Source organism: Macadamia integrifolia, unplaced genomic scaffold, assembly GCF_013358625.1.
Source record: "Macadamia integrifolia cultivar HAES 741 unplaced genomic scaffold, SCU_Mint_v3 scaffold373, whole genome shotgun sequence".
Taxonomy (NCBI): domain Eukaryota; kingdom Viridiplantae; phylum Streptophyta; class Magnoliopsida; order Proteales; family Proteaceae; genus Macadamia; species Macadamia integrifolia.
In genome coordinates, this window is record NW_024869770.1 from 265,694 (window position 1) to 287,193 (window position 21,500).

The following is a 21,500-nucleotide window of genomic DNA, read 5'->3' on the forward strand; positions in this document are numbered from 1 at the left end:
CCTACCCGCCTGTGGGCACCCACCTGAGAGGGCAGGGGCCTTCGGGCACAACCGGCGGGTGGAACCGGTGGGCCCAACCGGCGGGCCCCTACCCGTCGGTCCAAACCGGTGGGTAGGACCGGTGGGCCAGACAACCCACCTGTCTGACCCACCTGTGTGGCTCCGAAGGTGATCCTTATGTCCGATTGAACCCAAATCGGATGTGTGACCTTCTTTTAACGTTCCGAACATGATTTTGTCATCGAATCTCATTAATTTTGATTCCAAATGGTGAAGTACTAACCCCGCTCAATTATGTTAGGTTCACCAAATCCTACCCGATTCGCACCGGATCTCACCTGTACCGAACGGGAATCCTTGTACGCTACAAGTAAGTGGGGAGAGGACGTTTGGCCTTGTTTCAAGGCATTTTTTGGCATTCATTTAATTATATCTAGTCTAGTCATGCCATCATGAATATGCTATGTAGATTAGTCATTCCTCACATTGTTATGCATACGTGCTATGTTTACTTTCTAAATGCCAATTGAATGAGATGTTTATATGTTGAATGTGAACATCATGGTGAATGATGCATTGATAAACTAGATGCCATAGCCGGCTTGAAAACGAGTGCATTGGTGGCCGGTGGAATGGGACACGGAGGCACTATGCAATCCTACTATTGTCATATAGGAGCATGCGGTATTAGGATTTTCACCATCCCATGCTACGACCCTTCCCAACAGGGGTTAAGGTGTTGGGTTATCATTTGGGGGGAAGTAGTGGTCGCGGTCGTCGAGTCACTGTGTCGGTTAGACATAACGCCCGGCGGGTCATGTAGGACAGCCAGCAATCCCGGTGGTACATTCAAGAGGGCCAATCATACTGCTTTTAAATTGCTGGAGTCAGCACCTTTATTTTCAGTCATTTACATTTCTGTTGAGAGCCGATGGACAGCATTGTCTTTACTTTTCTGAGTACTCACGGTGGGCCTTCTCCGACAGCCCTATGGGCGTATCGCGGGAGGGAGTTCGTGGCTCGTACCCGGAGTATACGCTCACTGTGGCTGTAGTAGCACTAAAACCAAGGACTTAGTAATGTTGCTTAGGTGGATGTGATTTAAAATGTATTGCATAGCATGTAGTGCATATGATGTGTTTTGATGTGTGGACTGCTGTGTGGTCTATATTACCACTTACTGAGCTAGTGAGCTCATCCCACGTGTACACCCCCTTTTTAGATGATTTTACAGGTCATACATCTGAGGAGCATGGGGTGGGTCCCACAGTCGAGTTTCCTGAAGAGGACTGGTGGACCCCTGAGGAGTTAGAGCACGGCACTGACTGCTCGTGCGAGAGTTGTGCTGCGGGACAGCAGTTCTGAGGCCGAGCTGAGCTCCACCTTTGAGGCCGTGCTGAGCTCCACTTTTGAGGCCGAGCTGAGCTCTACCATGGGGTGCCGAGCTGGGCTCAACCCTTGATGCCGAGCTGAGCTCTAGCCTTTGTTGCCGAGCCGAGCTGTGTACTTTGATTATTTTGATGATTTCCTTTATATACTTGATATATGAATTGTACTTTTATTGTGTAATTATCATGCCTTCGGGCCTACATGTATATAATTATTGTATCACAATTCGGGTATCAAGTATTATGGGATTATTCTCAGGTAAAACTTAGTCTTCCGCTGATCTGATGAGCTTATATTAGTTGTGTGTATGCTGTGGTGGAATACAGTATCTGATGATCCTGGCAGGTTTGGTTTACCGGTGTTAACCCGGTCACTGGCCCGGTTCTGTGAGAACGGGGTGTGACAACGGTGGTATCAGAGCGTGATGCTCTGCTCCACTCACAGCATGCCCTTAGAATCCCGTAGACTATATAATAAGGAAATGGGGTTGGGTTAATATAAAAGCTTTAAGGAGTTAAAAGCCAAAGAAGGAAAGTATAAAAAGAGTTGCATTTAGGGATTTCATTCATGGCATACGTGAGTGTAGATAAAAGGTAATTAAGTTGGTGATATAACCTATCGCGTACTAGTTTGACGAAATTTTGGCAGCATAATGGCGTAAAATGGGATTTCCAAAAAAATTTTACACACAACACCTGATAAACAACATATTCAATACGACAAAGATAAAAAGTAACAAGAATCATCACAACCAAACTACACAAGTACTCAACAAATAAATGCACCACAGAAAAAAATCACTATCAAATGATATTATTCCACAAATGAATCCAGTTACAGCGCAAATACAAGGAATAAGAAGAAATGAAGTATACAATAAGGTCTACAAAAAAAAAAGAGAAAATAGATAAACAGCTGGTGTGGGCGAGCTAAGCCCTCACTGGTCATTGTCGTCGTCATCGATGATCACCACGTTCGCCGGAGGCCTAGAGTTGACGTCGAGGCGGTGGTCGTAATAGTCAAACCTTGCGTTCACCAGCCGTACCTCCCTCTGAAATTTGCTGAGATAGCGTTGGTCGTGGTGTCCAAGTCCTGACCCAGCCTGAGGAAGGAATCCTCCAAGGTGGCCTGCCTCTCCAGGATGCGTTCCTCCCTGGAGGCACTCTCGTCCAGCCGTCTCAGTAGCTGAACCTAGACATCCTGCAAGGCCCGCATGGAGGACATCATGCCCTCGAAGTCGTAGGCACCACTCCCAGGTGGTGGGGCTCTATGTGGTGAGGCTGCAGCTCTGGAGGAACTGGGACCAGGGCCTCTCGACTCCTGAGGCGCCTCCTCAGGGATGCCATCACCCACCAGCTCATCCCCCTCATCCTGAGGAACGTAGTCCTCATCCTCCTCGCTGGACTCCTCCTCCATGAGGACATCCTCCATAGGGGCAGCCCTCCTACCCCTACCTCTCTGAGCTCCTGCTCTCGGGGGTGTATCCATGAGGGTATAGAGATCCATCCTCAGGAGGTTACTCCTATCGAACCTATCAGCCGGAGTCTTCCCCTCTTCGCCTCTCAGGTCCACCCCGAAGAACTCGAAGATCCTAGTGAGGATCCTGCCATAAGGGAATCCTCCATCCTCAGGGTGGGAATTGTGGTGTTCCATCGTCCTGAGGATGATGTACGAAAGGCATAAGTGCTCGCCGCCTCCCTCTGCATAGATGCAGAACGCGATGAAAGCCGCCATGAAACCCACCTGGTTCCGATGACCTCCTCTGGGGAGCAGGTTGAACTGGACCAATCGGGCAAATAAGCGAACCTCGGGGTAGAAGGACGTCTCGGACTCCGGACGGGTACTACTACCGCAGATGGTCTTGTAGATGAAGTCCGGTGTCTCCAGGCTCATGAACGGTCCCAGAGGCTTACTCCTGGGAGGGCTGTAGTATCGGCTAAGGTACCCACCGTCAGCTAGATGTCTACCCCCTTCACCAAGCTGCTTATGGTGAACTCCCCGTATGGATAAGACACCTCCAAGTTGCAGTAGAACTGACGGACTAACTGCTCATAGCATGGTCGGTCTACGTGAAGGATAGAATCCCAGCCCAGTGCTGAGAACCTCTCCTGAAGCCGAGCCTTGTGGAAGTCGTCGACTACCACGGTCTTCTCCATCATCACCGACCTCTTCAGGAAAATCGGCCAGTTGGCTGCTGCCTCTGCACTAAGGAAGTGCTCCTCATCATAGTCTGTAGGGTCAGATCAGGTAGGTCCAGGTCTCCCTGTGTGGGGGGTTGAAGAGCTGGTCTCCACACTCTTCTACTTAGTAGCGGTGGTCTTACGTCGTCCGCCAGAGGAAGATGGTCCTTTGCCGGTGCGAGATGACATCCTGGCAAGAAGAAAAGAAAGTGGGGTAAGTAAAGATAAGAAAATGACAGCAGAAAAAGGGAAGCCCAAAACCCAAATTCTTGCAAAATGGAAAAGGCAACAATCTAGAAATGATAGGGAACCTATGGACATGATGCACGGTAAGTGACAAAGGGGAAACATGCCAAAACAGTAAAATAACAGCAAAGAGCATATGTGACATGAGAGGATTCAATTGCAATGCGCAAACTCATTCACAATGGAGTAAAATCTTGAAACCCTAGATCTAGAATGAAATGTCATGGTAGCGGGATCATGAAAGTGCAAAAACATACCCAAATAGACAATGGAGTTCCATGAATACAAGTAGGTGATGAAGACCAAGGAAACCAATACAAAAAGAGGAGTTTTTCATGGGGAGACATGGGGATTCCAAGTATAATGGACAATTCATGAAATCTATAGCATGCTAATCATAAATCAAATGAAATGCATCACAAAGGAGTCATCAATTGGAGAAAAAGAGTGAGAATTGAAGAAATCCCCAAATTTGGAAACCTAGGGCACGAATTGGGGTTTTTCTCCAAATGAAGGGATAAAATCCTAATAAACTACAAACGACCACAGTAGAAACATCACAATCACATGGCAATACTATTCTATGGAGAAAAATATGGAAAGAAAGCCTAGTTTAAAGCCTACACATGCCTTTCTACCCCCAAATGAAAGTTCTGAGAAAGGAGAAGAAGAAACTTACTTGAAGGAGGGAGAGTTGAACCTTCTCAAAAGCACCGAGTTGATGAGTAGACTCGCGAGTAGAAGCACCGAGGAGACCTCCAAGATCGCCCAAGGAAGAGAGGGAGAGAGAGAAAGGAGTTGGGGAAGAGACAAGACAGAACAGGGCCATACAGGCCCTGTTCGTGTTTTTACTCGGGCAGGACCGGCGGGCTTGACCGGCGGGCCCCAACCCGCTGGTGCCACCCACCGATTTGAGGCACTGGGATTGGCGGGCTCGACCGGTGGGCTCCTACCAGCCGGTGCAGCCCACCGGTTGTGAAAATTTGGAAAAATTTTGAAAATTTTTCCCCTCCTCCTAGCGTGATTATAGTGCTTCTTATTATTGATATTGTGTTATGGTCAAGTGGGACCATTGACGTACCTATTGGGGCATTGGCCTTGTATCTTGGAAATTAAATTGCGGTAAATTTCAGACCATCATACACTACAATACCTTATGTGATGGCATATACTTGTGTGCCAAAATCAATTCTATAGTGTTTAACCAATATGGTGTGTGATATGTTCCAGGTACAGGGATACGATGGTACGTACTAGATCCGGTAGTAATGCCCAAGGTACCTCGCGGGGTCCTCGTCCGGTCGGTCGACCACTGAATCCCAGGAGGTCCCGCTCTGTGGGGCAAACCTCACCTCCACTACCTCCAGAGACCCTTGGTCAGGGTGGGGCACATGGGGACCCACCTATGACTACACTCCCGGACCCTCCACCGGTCATTACACCAGGAGATGTTGCTACTATAATTCAGCAGTCCCAACAAGCTTTTCAGCAACAAATGCTTCAGCAACAGCAAGCATTTATGACTGCTATCCAGCAACAGTTGGACTTTTCTCAACTGGGTCAACCTCCCCGGGTACTCACTCCACAGGACCCGCCTGTAGGGTCGGGAACGGGACCACAAGTGGGGGGTACACCCCCAATCCCACCATTCGGTGTTCCTCAGTATGGGATGCCTCCTCCATACTCCTATTATCCTGCTTATGCTCCTAACTTCCCGGCGACGAGTAATACGTCAAGGGTAGTGGAGTCATTTAAGAGGAACTTACCACCTGTATTCTCTAAGGTGGGCAGTGATCCTCTGGAACCGGACCAATGGATCCAAGAATTAGAGAAGATATTTGAGGTGCTTGAGTGCACGGATGCACAGAAACTCATTTGTGCTGGGTTGCAACTCAAGAAAGAGGCAAATTCTTGGTGGCAAGCCTCCAAGTCCATATTGTTGGCGGCCCATCCAGAACCCACTTGGGAGCAGTTCAAGGAGTTGTTCTTGGACAATCATTATCCGCGCAGCTTCAAGGACTGCAAGGAGACAGAGTTCATGGCCTTAACTCAAGGAGGTAAGACTGTCCTTGAGTACCAACAACAATTCGAGAGTTTGTTCCATTTTTCCCTAAGGCATATGAGGACAGCTGAAGAGAAGGCAGCGAGGTTCCTAAAAGGCCTGAAAGCATCTATTGGGTCTATACTTGAGGTCTTGGATTTGACCGAATATGGCCAGATTGTGCAGAAGGCCAAGACCATGGAGGATAAGCAAAAGGGAGAACAGTCCCTCACCCCTGGACTGTGGAAGAGAACAAACCCATTTCTGGATATGGGAAACTCCTCCAAGGCATACCGCGGATCGTACAGTTCTGGGCCTATGTATAGGCAGCCCTATAGGCCATCTGGCTACCCTTCTAGACCAGTTGGTGGTTCGGGTTCCACTTCTTTCTGCCCGAACACTAGTGTGGCACCTACAGCTCCAAGGCCACCTCGACCTCCATCTGCAACGGGTCAAGTGCAGAGGGGCCCCACCCCAATTCCAACGTCTTAGATTCATTGCTTCAACTGCCATTCATATGGGCATTATGCGAAAGACTGTCGGGCCAGACCAGCCTTGCCCTCCAGTCAGCCCTCTGCGTACCGACCTCCCTTAGCTCGGGGAAATCAACCGCAGGGAAGGATGTATGCTCTGTCAGCTGAGGAAGCTGAGGCCAGTACAGAAGTAGTGGTAGGTACATTTTAAATTAAGAAATTTATTATGATTACTATTGATGACCTGCTGAAATTAGATGCATTGTTATACTAGGTATCCTACCCATATCAGGCATACCAGCCTATGTTTTATTCGATTCAGGAGCTACTCATTCATTCGCATCTAAGAGATTTGTAGAGAAACTTGGGATGTCACCCAGAATCCTAGATCACGGAATGATTGTCAATATGCCTACGGGTAAAGTTATACAGTTGAAGGAGGTATATGGGCCGTGCCCAATGGAAATTAGTGGAAAGAACTTTGATGCACAACTCATTAAGTTTAATATGCAGAATTTTGATGTTATATTGGGCATGGATTGGTTGTCGGCTCATCGAGCTAGTGTGATGTGTGCGAAAAATCTGATTAAGGTGACAGATGACAAAGGGAAAGAATTGATATACCGAGCTGATACAATGAAAAGAGTGAAGAAGGTCCTTGTCTCCGCTCTTCAAGCGGTAAAATTGCTAGAAAGTGGATGTCAGGGTTACTTAGCATCGGTACTTGATGTTGAGGCAAGGATTACACCTCTAGAAGAGGTAAAGGTGGTTAAAGAGTTTCCCGACGTTTTCCCGGATGATCTGATGCATTTACCACCTGATAGAGAGTTGGAGTTTGCCATAGATTTGACTCCTGGAGCAGCTCCAGTATCTAAGGCTCCATACAGGATGGCACCAGCTGAATTGAAGGAGTTGCAGATGCAGTAGCAGGAACTATTGGAAAAGGGGTTTATTCGCCCAAGTGTTTCACCTTGGGGTGCCCCAGTGTTGTTTGTCAAGAAGAAAGATGGCAGCTTGTGTGTGTGCATCGATTACCGGGAATTGAATAAGCTAACCATTAAGAACCAGTATCTATTGCCGCGCATTGATGATTTATTTGACCAGTTGCAGGGAGCCAGAGTATTCTCCAAGATAGACCTTCGGTCCGGCTATTATCAGCTCAAGATAAAGAGTAGTGATATACCCAAAACAGCATTTAGGACTCGATACAGTCACTATAAGTTCCTAGTGTTATCTTTCGGGTTAACCAATGCACCGGCAGCATTCATGGATCTAATGAATCGAGTATTTTAGGATGTGTTCGATAAATGGGTAATTTTTTTTATTGACGACATCTTGATATATTCCAAGACCAAAGAGGAGCACACTCAACACTTGAGAATGGTGTTACAGAGGTTGAGAGATCAACAGTTGTTTGCCAAGTACAGCAAGTGTGAATTCTGGCTTAAACAAGTTGGATTCCTGGGACACGTAGTGTCTAAGGCCGGAATTGAAGTAGATCCTGATAAGGTAAAAACAATAGTGGAATGGGAAGGCCCCAAGAATGTCACTGAAATTAGAAGCTTCTTGGGTTTGGCTGGATATTACCGGCGCTTCATTGAGAATTTTACTCGGATCTCAGCACCAATGACCAAGTTGACTAAAAAGGGTGTGAAATTCGACTGGGTAGAGGAATGTGAGAAGAGCTTCCAGGAATTAAAAGAAAGGTTGGTGACGGCCCCTGTGTTGACTATTCCTGAAGGCACAGGTGGAATGACAGTCTATACCGATGCTTCCAAAGTTGGTTTGGGTTGTGTTCTCATGCAACGCGGTAAGGTAATAGCGTATGCATCTCGACAATTAAAGGAGTATGAGAAGAATTACCCCACTCATGATTTAGAACTAGTCGCAGTCATTTTTGCCCTTAAGATTTGGCGACATTATTTGTATGGGGAGAAGTGTGAGATATACAGTGATCACAAAAGCCTGAAGTACTTCTTCACCCAGAAGGATTTGAACATGAGACAGAGGAGATGGCTTGAACTCATGAAGGATTATGACCGCGACATTCAGTTTCACCCCGGCAAGGCAAATGTAGTGGCAGATGCATTGAGTCGGAAGACACAGACTATGTCGCTCTCATACTTAGCAGTCAGCCCACCACTCGTGCAAGAGGCGATGCTAATGGATGAAACCCTCTTATATGAAGGGGCAACCTTAGAGCTCGAACCTCAACCAAAAAACCTTAAATGGTTGACTGTGTCCTTGACGGCTCTACGGGTGCATCCGGCAATTAGACAAGAGGTAATAATGAAGCAACCTTTGGATCCTGAGTTGTAGCGGATCAGAGTTAAGGTTCAAGATCAAACAATGAATGACCCAGATTTTGCTTTAGCCAGTGATGGGGCATTGATGTTTCAAGACAGATTGTGTGTACCCGATGATTTGGATATACAAGACAAGATAGTGCGAGAAGCACATAGCTCCGAGTACTCACTTCACCCAGGAAGTACCAAGATATACAAAGACCTCAAACAAAGTTACTGGTGGCCAAACATGAAAGTCACCATAGCTTTGTATGTGGCGACTTGTCTTACCTGCCAGAAAGTAAAAGCTGAGAGGCATCGACCTTATGGTACTCTTCAGCCACTCCCAGTACCAGAATGGAAGTGGGAAAGGATTACAATGGACTTCGTCGCTGGACTACCAAGTACACCTAAGGGAATGGACGCAATATGGGTGATCGTTGATCGGCTTACGAAGACTGCTCATTTCATTCCCATCAAGACCAAGTTCTCCATGACCAAACTAGCACAACTTTACATGGACAACATAGTGCGCTTACATGGAGTGCCAGTGAGCATTGTTTCAGATAGGGACCCAAGGTTCACTTCCAGCTTTTGGAAAAGCTTACAGCGTGCCTTGGGATCACAATTGAATTTGAGTACTGCTTTTCACCCACAGACGGATGGTCAGTCAGAGCGAACCATACAGATATTAGAGGACATGCTCAGGGCATGTACAATGGAGATGAGTGGCAGTTGGGAAGAATATATACCTCCTATGGAGTTTGCATATAACAACAGTTACCAAGCTACAATTGGGATGGCTCCGTATAAGGCGTTATATGGCAGGAAGTGTAGAACTCCTTTGTATTGGGATGAGGTAGGTGAACGTCGAATGTTAGGACCTGAGATGATACAGATGACTTGTGATAAAGTCGACGTTATTAGAGAACGGATTAGAGCAGCTCAGTCCCGTCAAAAGAGCTATGCGGACACCCGTAGAAAAGACATTGAATTTCAGCCAGGGGAAAAGGTATTTCTCAAGATCTCTCCTACTAAAGGGTTGCAAAGGTTTCACAGAAAGGGAAAGTTGAGCCCAAGATACATTGGACCATTTGAGATCTTAGCCCGGGTTGGCTCAGTAGCCTACATGCTTGCTCTACCACCTTCACTTGGGGATGTTCACAATGTATTCTATGTATCCATGCTGAAGAGATACGTGCATGATCCATCTCATGTACTACCCGTGGAACCAGAGTACCTAGAAGCTTATATGACCTTTACAGAACAGCCAGCTGAAATTTTGGACCGGAAGGTGAAAACCCTTCGCAACCGCTCCATTTCCTATGTAAAGGTGCGATGGGCTGATCATTCACTTGAGGAAGCATCTTGGGAGGTAGAGGATGAAATGCAAGCCAAGTACCCTCATCTTTTTAATCAACCAGGTACGCAAGTATCATAGTCGTATTTTAAGGTATATACGTATACTACATCGTACGCTGGGGTGGGGTTCACACCGAGGCCCGGACTCTGTCAAAATCCCAAGTTTGGCCCTCAGGTGGGCGGACAGGTGGGTGCACCCACCCACCTGAGTGACCCATCCATGTGCACTATTCACTTATTTAGGAAATATATATATAGCATTTATGTTTTCTTTTCTTTTCATTTATGACACCCGTACGTTGGTGAGAATAGAAAAGAGGAGAGAGAAAAGAAAGGGAAGAAGAAGAGAAGAGAAGGAAGAGGAAGAAGAGAAGGATTTCAGCGGCGCCGAAGCTTGATCTTCCCATTCCGGCACCGGAGGAGTGATCTTCAACTCTAGATCTACATTTAGAGGTAAGCAAAGTTGGATTCTTTGAACATTCACCATACCCAAGCTTAAACCCTTGATTCGAGTAGGGTTTCTTGAGATCTTGTAAATCCCCTTTGAAATGATGAATCTAAGGTTTAATAGATGATTTATGTGTTGATCTTGAAGGATTTGAAGAGGTATTGACAAGGTGGAAGAAGCATTGTGGGTTTGAAGTGATTTGGAGGGTTTGAAGTCGTTCTTGAGCAAAAAAGGTAAGATGGTTTCCCATCACTTGAATCTAACCTAGATCTAGGTTAGAGCCATCCTATAAGACTTGAAAGTGTGAAGAATGGGTTGAGAAAAGCCCCCATTTGAATCCCCAAAGAATGGAGGAAGTTGGGAAGAAACAGAGTTTTTCCCGCCAAGACCGGTGGGTGGAACCGGTGGGCCCCTACCCGCCTGTGGGCACCCACCTGAGAGGGCAGGGGCCTTCGGGCACAACCGGCGGGTGGAACCGGTGGGCCCAACCGGCGGGCCCCTACCCGTCGGTCCAAACCGGTGGGTAGGACCGGTGGGCCAGACAACCCACCTGTCTGACCCACCTGTGTGGCTCCGAAGGTGATCCTTATGTCCGATTGAACCCAAATCGGATGTGTGACCTTCTTTTAACGTTCCGAACATGATTTTGTCATCGAATCTCATTAATTTTGATTCCAAATGGTGAAGTACTAACCCCGCTCAATTATGTTAGGTTCACCAAATCCTACCCGATTCGCACCGGATCTCACCCGTGCCGAACGGGAATCCTTGTACGCTACAAGTAAGTGGGGAGAGGATGTTTGGCCTTGTTTCAAGGCATTTTTTGGCATTCATTTAATTATATCTAGTCTAGTCATGCCATCATGAATATGCTATGTAGATTAGTCATTCCTCACATTGTTATGCATACGTGCTATGTTTACTTTCTAAATGCCAATTGAATGAGATGTTTATATGTTGAATGTGGACATCATGGTGCATGATGCATTGATAGACTAGATGCCGTAGTCGGCTTGGAAACGAGTGCATTGGTGGCCCGTGGAATGGGACACGGTGGCACTATGCAATTGTACTATTGTCATATAGGAGCATGCTGTATTGGGATTTTTCACCATCCCGTGCTACGACCCTTCCCAACAGGGGTTAAGGTGTTGGGTTATCATTTGGGGGGAAGCAGTGGTCGCGGTGTCGGGTCACTGTGGCGGTTAGACATAACGCCCGACGGGTCATGTAGGACAGTCGGCAACCCCGGTGGTACATTCAAGAGGGCCAATCGTACTGCTTTTAAATTGCTGGAGTCAGCACTTTTATTTTCAGTCATTTATATTTCTGTTGAGAGCCGATGGACGGCATTGTCTTTACTTTTTTGAGTACTCACGGTGGGCCTTCTCCGACAGCCCTATGGGCGTATCGCGGGAGGGAGTTCGCGGCTCGTACCCGGAGTATACGCGCACTGTGGCTGTAGTAGCACTAAAACCAAGGACTTAGTAATGTTGCTTAGGTGGATGTGATTTAAAATGTATAGCATGGCATGTAGTGCATATGATTGTGTTTTGATGTGTGGACTGCTGTGTGGTCCATCTTACCACTTACTGAGCTAGTGAGCTCGTCCCACGTGTGCACCCCTTTTTAGATGATTTTGCAGGTCATACATCTGAGGAGCATGGGGTGGGTCCCATAGTCGAGTTTCCTGAAGAGGACTGGTGGACCCCTGAGGAGTTAGAGCACGGCATTGACTGCTCGTGCGAGAGTTATGCTGCGGGACAGCAGTTCTGAGGCCGAGCTGAGCTCCACCTTTAAGGCCGTGCTGAGCTCCACTTTTGAGCCCGAGCTGAGCTCTACCATGTGATGCCGAGCTGGGCTCAACCCTTGATGCCGAGCTGAGCTCTAGCCTTTGTTGCCCAGCCGAGCTGTGTACTTTGATTATTTTGATGATTTTCTTTATATACTTGATATATGAATTGTACTTTTATTGTGTAATTATCATGCCTTCGGGCCCACATGTATATAATTATTGTATCACAATTCGGATATCAAATATTATGGGATTATTCTCAGGTAAAACTTAGTCTTCCGCTGATCTGATGAGCTTATATTAATTGTGTGTATTCTGTGGTGGAATACAGTATCTGATGATCCTGGTAGGTTTAGGTTAACTGGTGTTAACCCGATCACTGGCCCGATTCTGTGAGAATGGGGTGTGACAGGTGTGGCCGAGGTGGTACCGGTACCGTGATCGTCGTGTGTTTATTATATGTATGAGACGGGATCCGACGTGGCCAAGGTGGTACCGATGTCATGATTTCCGTATGCTTGTTGCATTCATACATTGATTATGTGGATTAGAGTTGGTTGTAGTCACGGATTACACCTTATGTCCTATGTGTTATTAGAATCGTGTGCTCTGGAACTACATTTGGAAATAGATATGCTTCGTGGTCAACGATTGGTACCGGTATTGCATAGTCCATACTCAACTACTATATGCATGCTAGATTAGGTAAATGGTCATGGGTTACACTTTGTGGGCGATGTGTTACCGGTATCGTGTACCTCGGACTATATTTGGACAGGGATTACACTTTGTGGTCAATGTGTTACCGGTATCGTGTAATTCATACTAATTGTATCATTATAAAGGCATGCAGTATATATGTTGTTAGGTATCACTCTATGCTACGAACCCTAACCAATAGGTGTTAAGGTGTTGGATAATCCATTAGGGTATGTTTGATGTGCCTTCTCAGAATGCCACACTCGCGGTACAATGTGATTGTTACCGAAGGTGGGAACTTGTCAGGCAAGGTCGTTGATTGGTATCAGTATCGTGACAGATAGGAGGGGGTTATCAGGGGTTTGCTGGGTGACCCATGGACGCATATGGGGATTGGCAGGCTTCTATTCATAGCTAGGGTTTATATCCCTACGTAGTCTATGGCAGTACCGAGACGAGGGATACAACCTAATGTGCTATAGTAGCATTTACCAGGCTTAGTTGTATTGTTAGGTGGATAATAAAATAAATGAATTACATCACGAGTATCATAGACTATGTGTTTAATTTCTGCAATCATGCATCATAAATTATTACTGCTATTATTTTGTGTGGATGTCCTTGAACCCTACCCCTCACTGAGCGAGTTGGAAAGCTCACCCCACGTATACACCCCTTTTTAGATGATGATGTTGGTACAGTCATACCTAAGGCTAGTGACTCTCTTTCCTCCGAACCCGAGTTCGGAGTGAGCGGCTGGTGGATGCCGAAAGTGGAGGAGCATAGCTAGGACTGTGCTAGGGATTTTTGTGCATACGCGGCACCATATGGTGTTTGGATTTTTTTGGTGATTTTGATACGAGTCTATAGATGATACCCTTTTTAACATATTATTTATAAGTCAAGGATGATTGTAACAGAATAATTCAGTTATGGATAATATTTTATCATTAGATATTTTCCCCATTTTATTGATGATTCTGTGATTATACTCTGATTCTGCTGCTTTTAGTTAGTTTGTGATGTGAGATTGTGAAATGTTAAGGTACTGTGATCAGAGATCCCAGTAGATTTGTAAGACAGGTATGTGTCTTACTCACACCGCCAGTATTCCTAATAGTAAGTTGGGTCTACTGAAAGTGTAGTGTGACAGCTTCGTATCAGAGCATGATGCTCTACCTTAACTCACAATCTCAACCAAACCATGATTTTGGGGAAATTAGGATTTAAATAAAAATCTCAAAGACAACAATAATAGAATTGCACAAACTAGGAGACAAGCATAGGTGTCAATGCCGTTTATTAGATAAAGAATCTGATTACATAAGCTTACACCATTTTCATAAAAGTAAAGACAAAAAGTTGGAAATCCTAACTAGCCTAAGTCTAGGAAACTCAAATAACAGAAAATAAAATTCAACTAAAGTCTAGAACATGAAATCTAAAAATGAAACATAAACTAAAAGGAAATCCTAAAACTACAGTGGCAACATGCCACTACTACTGATGACCCTACTATGGCTGGTGTTGTCCTTAACCTTGAGCCTGGCTCTGGTTCGGACCATGTATTCCTGGAGGTGGTATCGGTATGGTGAGGTGAAAAACCATCACCTGCATCTGTTCCTCTAAGGGGGCCACCCTATTGTCCATAAGACAATAGTTCCAATCTATGCTCTCGAGGCGGTTGTCCATCCTCCTCAATAGCTCAGCAGTAGTGTCCAGGTGGGCCATCACATCATTGAGATCATAAGGCCTCACATCCCTTGTGCCCTGGGAAGTGGAAGCTACTCTGGAACCCACAGTTTGAGGGTTAAGTGGAGGGACACCCCCAACCCCAGCAGCCCCTCTCCCTACACCACCAGCACCTCTACCAATGCCTCCACCAACTCCACCAATATCACCAGCACCACCGCCAACATTATCGACATCACCACCCAACTGACCCTCTATCTCCAAAGGCTGCTCATCCTCATCCTCAGTAGGTGATACCTTATCCATGTCAAGAGTCATCCTCCTCAGGGAGTCTTGGTTGAAGCCTATGACCTCATCACCCAAGCACCCCTCACCCTTCAAATCCACCCAAAGCGAAGGAAGATATCAGTCAGTATCCTCCTATAGCATAAATTCCTGACTCTTCAATCCTCTCCCTCAGACCGAGTTACCATGGGAAGACATATCTGCACCCCATGTACACACAGTAAGTCACATAGGCATACAATAAGGACACCTCATTGTAGTGCCCTCAGGCAGGGAGAATGTTCAATTGGACTGCTCGACAGACAACCACTGGAGTGGCAAGGTAGTTGGTTGTGTGCTCTCATCCATGAGCATTCTTGGTTAGCATGTTATTTACCTCTTGAAAAACATCTGGACTCAGGAAATCATAGGCTGGAGTTCCAGGAGGATTGTAAACCAGATCCCTTGTGTTGTCAACCATCAGAAGGTTGGCCAATTGCCTCATGTCAAAGGAGATCTCGACCCCCTTCACATAGGAGGTGATCCACATCTCTTCAGTGCCTCAGTTCACGCACTGAAGGTTGGAGTAGAATAGTTTCACCAGCCTTGGGTAGTACTTCTTGTTGGGTTTCAAAATACGGTACCACCCAATTACCTCAAAACGTTGACGGAGGCTAAACCATCAAAATCTCTCATCCTCAAATATATCCTCGGGCCCACATTATGGTACTCAAAGCTTTCCCAATGATCTTACTCCGCCACAGAGTGAAACAGAAGAAGGTTGTATAGTGCCTCTTCAAAAATGTCTTATTTCTTTTATGCAATGGCATGACGAGTACAAACACGGCATCCAGACATACTTGCAATAGGATTCCTAGTGATTCAAAGAGAAAAATCTAGTTTAAGAGATTGAAATAAAGCTCATAGAGAAAAGAATCTCAAAACTAGGTCAGAGAACAAAGAAAACATACCTTGGATGGGTAGATGGCGTCGATCAATCACGAAATATTAAGAAAAAGGTGTGGAATGAGTTGAAAACCCCACCTTGGTCATTTCCTCTCCTTCCCCACGAGTTAGATTAGGGTTTTATGAACTAAACCCCAATCCCGAGCTTATTTATAGCGGTTTTAGGTCCATCGAAAACACTAGACCTGCTTTCGATGTCTATTTTTGATGAGAGAAAAAGTCCCAAGTTACTCTCTGTTTTGGTCACTGGAAATAAGACTGATATTTCCGGTGAACCAATCCATATTTCTAAATGGCCCCTGTTTTTGGTAAACTATTTTTGGAAATAAAAGTTTTTTTCCAAATCTTTATTATTATGTGTTTCCTCAATTATATGCCCCTTCGTGATATGCATGTGATCGGATCTCTGTTTTGGTCACTGGAAATGGCCCCTAATTTTGCTTTATGCATATGTGTGGGACCCACTATATGTGCATGTGTTCCAATTACATGCAACCATGTATATGCATATGAACTAATCGAATTCCTCTACAGGAGTCATGTCATGCTGGAACACTCGGTCCCGATCCCTGTCACGCCGTCACCTCCCGTTTCCCCTACACAGAATTGGGGTAGACTCCACAATGCACCCCCAACTCCGTCGGTTCTTACCTCTTATGAAGTGGCCTCCATCATGGATAATATAATGCGGGGATTTGAGGAAAGACAAAATCAATTCATTATCGGGATCGATAATTGAATCCAAGCAGCAATGGAAGCCTGCAGAGCACGCCCACACCTCCTGCTCCATTATTACCCACTGGATCGGCTACCCTTTGAACATCAAGTGGGGCACAAGTGCATGGGCATGGGTAGCAAAATGTATATGGGTATGTACAAGACCCAGCACCAGGGCAAGCCCAGGCACATATAGAGGGCTAGACAAACCTAAAAAAGATGATGGAGAAGCTTCAGAGGCTTAGGTCTCCATGCTTCTCAAAGGTGGGCCAAGATCTGTTGCATACATCAAGATGGATTGGTGGTATGGAAAATGTGTTTAGACTAATGAGCTTCACCGAGGAGTAGAAAATTTTGTGTACGGGCTATCAGCTGCAAAATGAGGCTAATGATTAGTGGAGTGCTACTGGGCCCATTCTAAGGGTTAGTAACCCCAACCCTACTTGGGTAGACTTCAAAGGGGCATTCTTTGAGAACTATTTTCCAGAAAGCTTCCAGGATATGAGAGAGAGTGAGTTCTCCCCGTTGGTACAAGGTTTCCGGTTTGTGCTCGAGTATCAGCAACGCTTTGAGGAGCTATTTCATTTTTCTCCTGAACATATCTGAAGTGATAGGGCTAAGGTGAAGAAGTTTGAGAAAGGGTTGAGGCCAGGAATTAGGTCAACTATAGTTGAGTTGAAACTGTAGACTTATGCCGAGATGGTCCAAGTGGCCAAATCCATTGAAGACTAGCACAGAAATAATTTCTCGACCCAGCAAGGAATGGAAAAGAGGCCTATGGGGTCCACTAACTCCAAGGGAGGTAGCAAGCCCTTCCGAGTGCCTTATATTAACCCAACTCCAGTACAGTTTAGAAAGCTTGAAGCTAGTCAGACTTCCCAGTCCTCCCGTTCTAGTGATGTGTCTCAGCCCACAAGATCGAACCCAAGGTATTTTCATTGTGGTCAGCCAGGCCATCTAGCGAAGACATGCCCCCACCAGAGGCTAGGTGATGCACCATATACTATACCACCTAGGCCCCAACAGACATATGTAGCACCTCGACCAACACAGCCCCCATAATGCCAGAGACCACAGGGAGGCGTGTTTGCCATAACCGTTGAAGATGTAGAGGCTGCACCCGGTGTAGTGACAGGTATTTTATTGATATCATTATTGCCTGCATATATGTTATTTGACTCAGGAGCCTCGCATTAGTTTGTGTTGCCGGCATTTGTAAAGAAGATGGGAACTCCACCCAAACGATTGACTCAATGTTTGGCAGTGACTACCCCTACAGGAAGTGTAGTAGGTCTGAACTATATATATGAGCCTTATCCAATGACTATAGGTGGGCATGAGTTGATGATCACTTAATCGAGTTGGATATGATCGAGTTCGACGTGATTCTAGGAATGGACTGGTTGTCCACATATGAAGCCAGTGTGCTATGGGTCAAAAAGGTGATCATTTTTAGACCTTGTGATGAGGATGAGTTTGTCTTCTAAGGGGATAAGCCCAAGAAACCCAAGAAGGTTATCATATCAGCACTACAGATGAAGAAATTGCTAGATAAAGGATGTCGGCGCTACTTAGCATCTGTGATGGATACTGAGATAGAGATTAGGCTTTTGACCGAGCTTGATGTAGTGAAGGAATTTCCAGATGTATTTCCGAATGACTCGATAGGTTCACCCTTGGACCGATAGATGGAGTTTGCTATAGATCTGCTCCCTGGCTTGGCACCAGTGTTAAAAGCCCCTTACTGCATGGCCCCCACAGAGTTGAAGGAACTATAGGTGCAACTTCAAGATCTTCTGAAGAAGGGTTTCATTAGACCTAGTGTGTCTCCATGGGGAGCACCGGTATTGTTCGTCTAAAAGAAGGATGGAAGTCTGAGGTTGTGCATTGATTATCAGGAGCTTAACAAGCTAACCATCAAGAATCGATATCCTTTGCAAAGATAGATGATTTATTTGATCAGTTGCAGGGTGCCAAGGTATTTTTCAAAATTGACCTTAGATAGGTTACCACTAGCTTAGAATAAAGTATAGTGATGTCAGCAAGACAACCATCAGATCAAGGTATGGGCATTATGAGTTTTTGGTGACATCATTTAGGTTGACCAATGCACCAGATGCATTTATGGATTTGATGAACTGAGTATTCCAGGACGTCTTAGACAAGTTTGTGATTGTATTCATTGATGACATCTTGGTTTAGGTTCACCTAAGGTTAGTACTGCAGTGTCTGAGAGAGAAGCAACTCTACGCCAAATTCAGCAAATGCGAGTTCTGGTTATCACAAGTGGCATTCCTAGACCACATTGTTTCAAACAAGGGTATAGAGGTTGACCCAGATAAGGTGAAGGTAGTCCTAGAATGGGAGATTCCCAAGAATTTAGCAGACATACGTAGTTTTCTGGGATTGGCCGGATAATACAGGAAGTTTATTGAGAACTTCTCCCACATTGCTACCCCAATGACCCGACTCACATGGAAGGGTGTGAAATTGGAGTGGTCTGATGCTTGTCAGAAGAGCTTCAAAGGACTAAGACAATGATTGGTATCAGCTCCAGTTTTAAATATTTTGACCGATACGGGTGATATGATTGTGTATAGTGATGCCTCCAAACTGGGGTTGGGTTGTGTATTGATGCAACACGGGAAATTCATTGCTTATACATCCCTCCAGTTGAAGTATTATGAGAAGTACTACCCACTCAATATTTAGAGTTGGCAGCAGTGATTTTTGCATTGAAAATCTAGAGACATTACTTGTATGATGAAAAGAGTGAGATCTACAATGACCATAAAAGCCTCAAGTACTTCTTCACCCAGAAGGAGCTCAACATGAGACAGAGGCGTTGGTTAGAGTTGATGAAGGACTATGATTATACCATCTACTATCACCTAGGAAAGGCCAATGTGGTAGCTAATGCACTTAGTCAGAAATCCCAATCACTAACTCTTGCATCATTGACCACCAATGAGCATCTTATTAAAGAGGCTAGAAAAATGGATTTGGAGCTACTAGTGGAAGGTGTCACCTTGTCACTATCGGCATTGATGATACAACCTTATCTGGTGGCTAGGATCACTACAGCTCAGGGTACTGATGCAGAGTTGTAGAAGCTGATAACAGAATGCAAGGAAAGAACCCAGAAGGTCCCGAATTTCTCTATAACCAAAAGCGGGATTCTCAAGTTCAAAGAGAGGTTATGTGTGCCTAGTATTGGTGATTTGAGAGATACAGTTTTGAGAGAGGCACAAAGTTCTCCAAACTCCATTCACTCCGGCAGCACTAAAATGTAAAAGGACCTTAAGGGCTCCTACTGGTGGAAGGAAATGAAAAATGATGTGGCCACGCATATGTCTAGATGCCTCACATGCCAGCCAGTCAAGGCTGAGAGACAAAGGCCCCATAATTTGTTACAGTCACTACCTATAGGAAAATAATACCATGGACTTCATCACAGACTTACCCCGCACACAGAAGGGTATGGATTCCATTTGGATAGTTGTGGACTGCTTAACCAAGGCAGCTCACTTTATCCCAATCAATGTCACATTTTCTATGGACAAGTTGGCCAGGTTGTATATTGACAATATCATCAGGTTACATGGTGTACCAGTTAGCATTGTCTCTGATTGAGATCCCAGATTCACTTCCAAGTTCTGGACGTGTGTGTAGAAGGCTAAGGCCACACAATTGAACTTTAGCACTACATTTCACCCACAAATCGATGGTCAGTTAGAGAGGACTATCCAAACATTGGAAGACTTAATTCGAGCATGTGCCTTAAATATGAGTTACAGTTGGGATGAGCACATTTCCCTTACTGAGTTCTACTACAACAACAGTTATCAGGCCACCATCAAAATGTCCCCATTTGAGGCACAGTATGGAAAAAAGTGCCAGACTCCACTCTATTGGGATGAGGTTGGTGAGTGGCATATTTTGGGTTCAGACTTGATACAGGCTACTAGTGAGAAGGTGAATGTGATCAAAGAGAGAATTAAGGCAGCTCAGTCTAGGCAGAAGAGCTATGCAGATGTAAGAAGGAAACATCTGGAATTTGGAGTTGGAGACAAGGTGTTCTTGTAGATCTCCCCAGTTAAAGGGGTAATGCAGTTCGGAAAAAAGGGAAAGTTGTGTCTGAGGTTTATGGGACTGTAAGATGTACTAGAGAGGATCAGACTGGTAGCTTACAAGATAGCTCTACCACCAGAGTTGGAGGGCACACATGATGCCATCCATGTACCCATGTTGTGGAACTGCATTCCCGTGCCCACTCACGTCTTGGCTTACATACCCCATGAGTTGGACGAGGATTTTGCCTATGTGGAGTATCCAGAAATGATTGTTGAACGAAAGGACCATGTTCTCCGTAACTGCACCATTTCCTTCGTCAAATGGAAATGGATGAACCACCTTGAATAGGAAGCATCCTAGGAGTGGGAATATGAGATGTTGAAGTAATATCTTGGATTGTTTGATTTACCAAATATGTTTAATTTCGAGGACGAAATTCTTGTAAGGTGGGGGGAATGTTACACCCATGCCCTGACCCGGTCTAATTTAAGCTGTTGTGATAGGTCTTGGATAGGAGATTGGGAGTTCAACAAGGTTTTGGCTCATGGCCACCCATTGCCGAAGGGGGAGCGATGACCCCACATGTTCATGCATTGCGTGCTAGTCCAACTAGAGGGGATTTGTACCTTCTGATCCTAGACAGTAAGTGACCCGACTCCCCACACATGAATACCGGCATGTACCAACATTACCAAAAGATAATGAGTGTGGTTGAGGGCAACTAGCCATGCAAGGCCAGCTGGTAGACAGCAAGCAGTCAAGACAATCTGCTGTCTTGGCCACTAAAAATATGCCACCGAAAACAGCCTCGGCTTGAATCCGGTGACTGTTTCTGGAGACCAAATAGGCAACTGTGCGGGTTTCAAAGC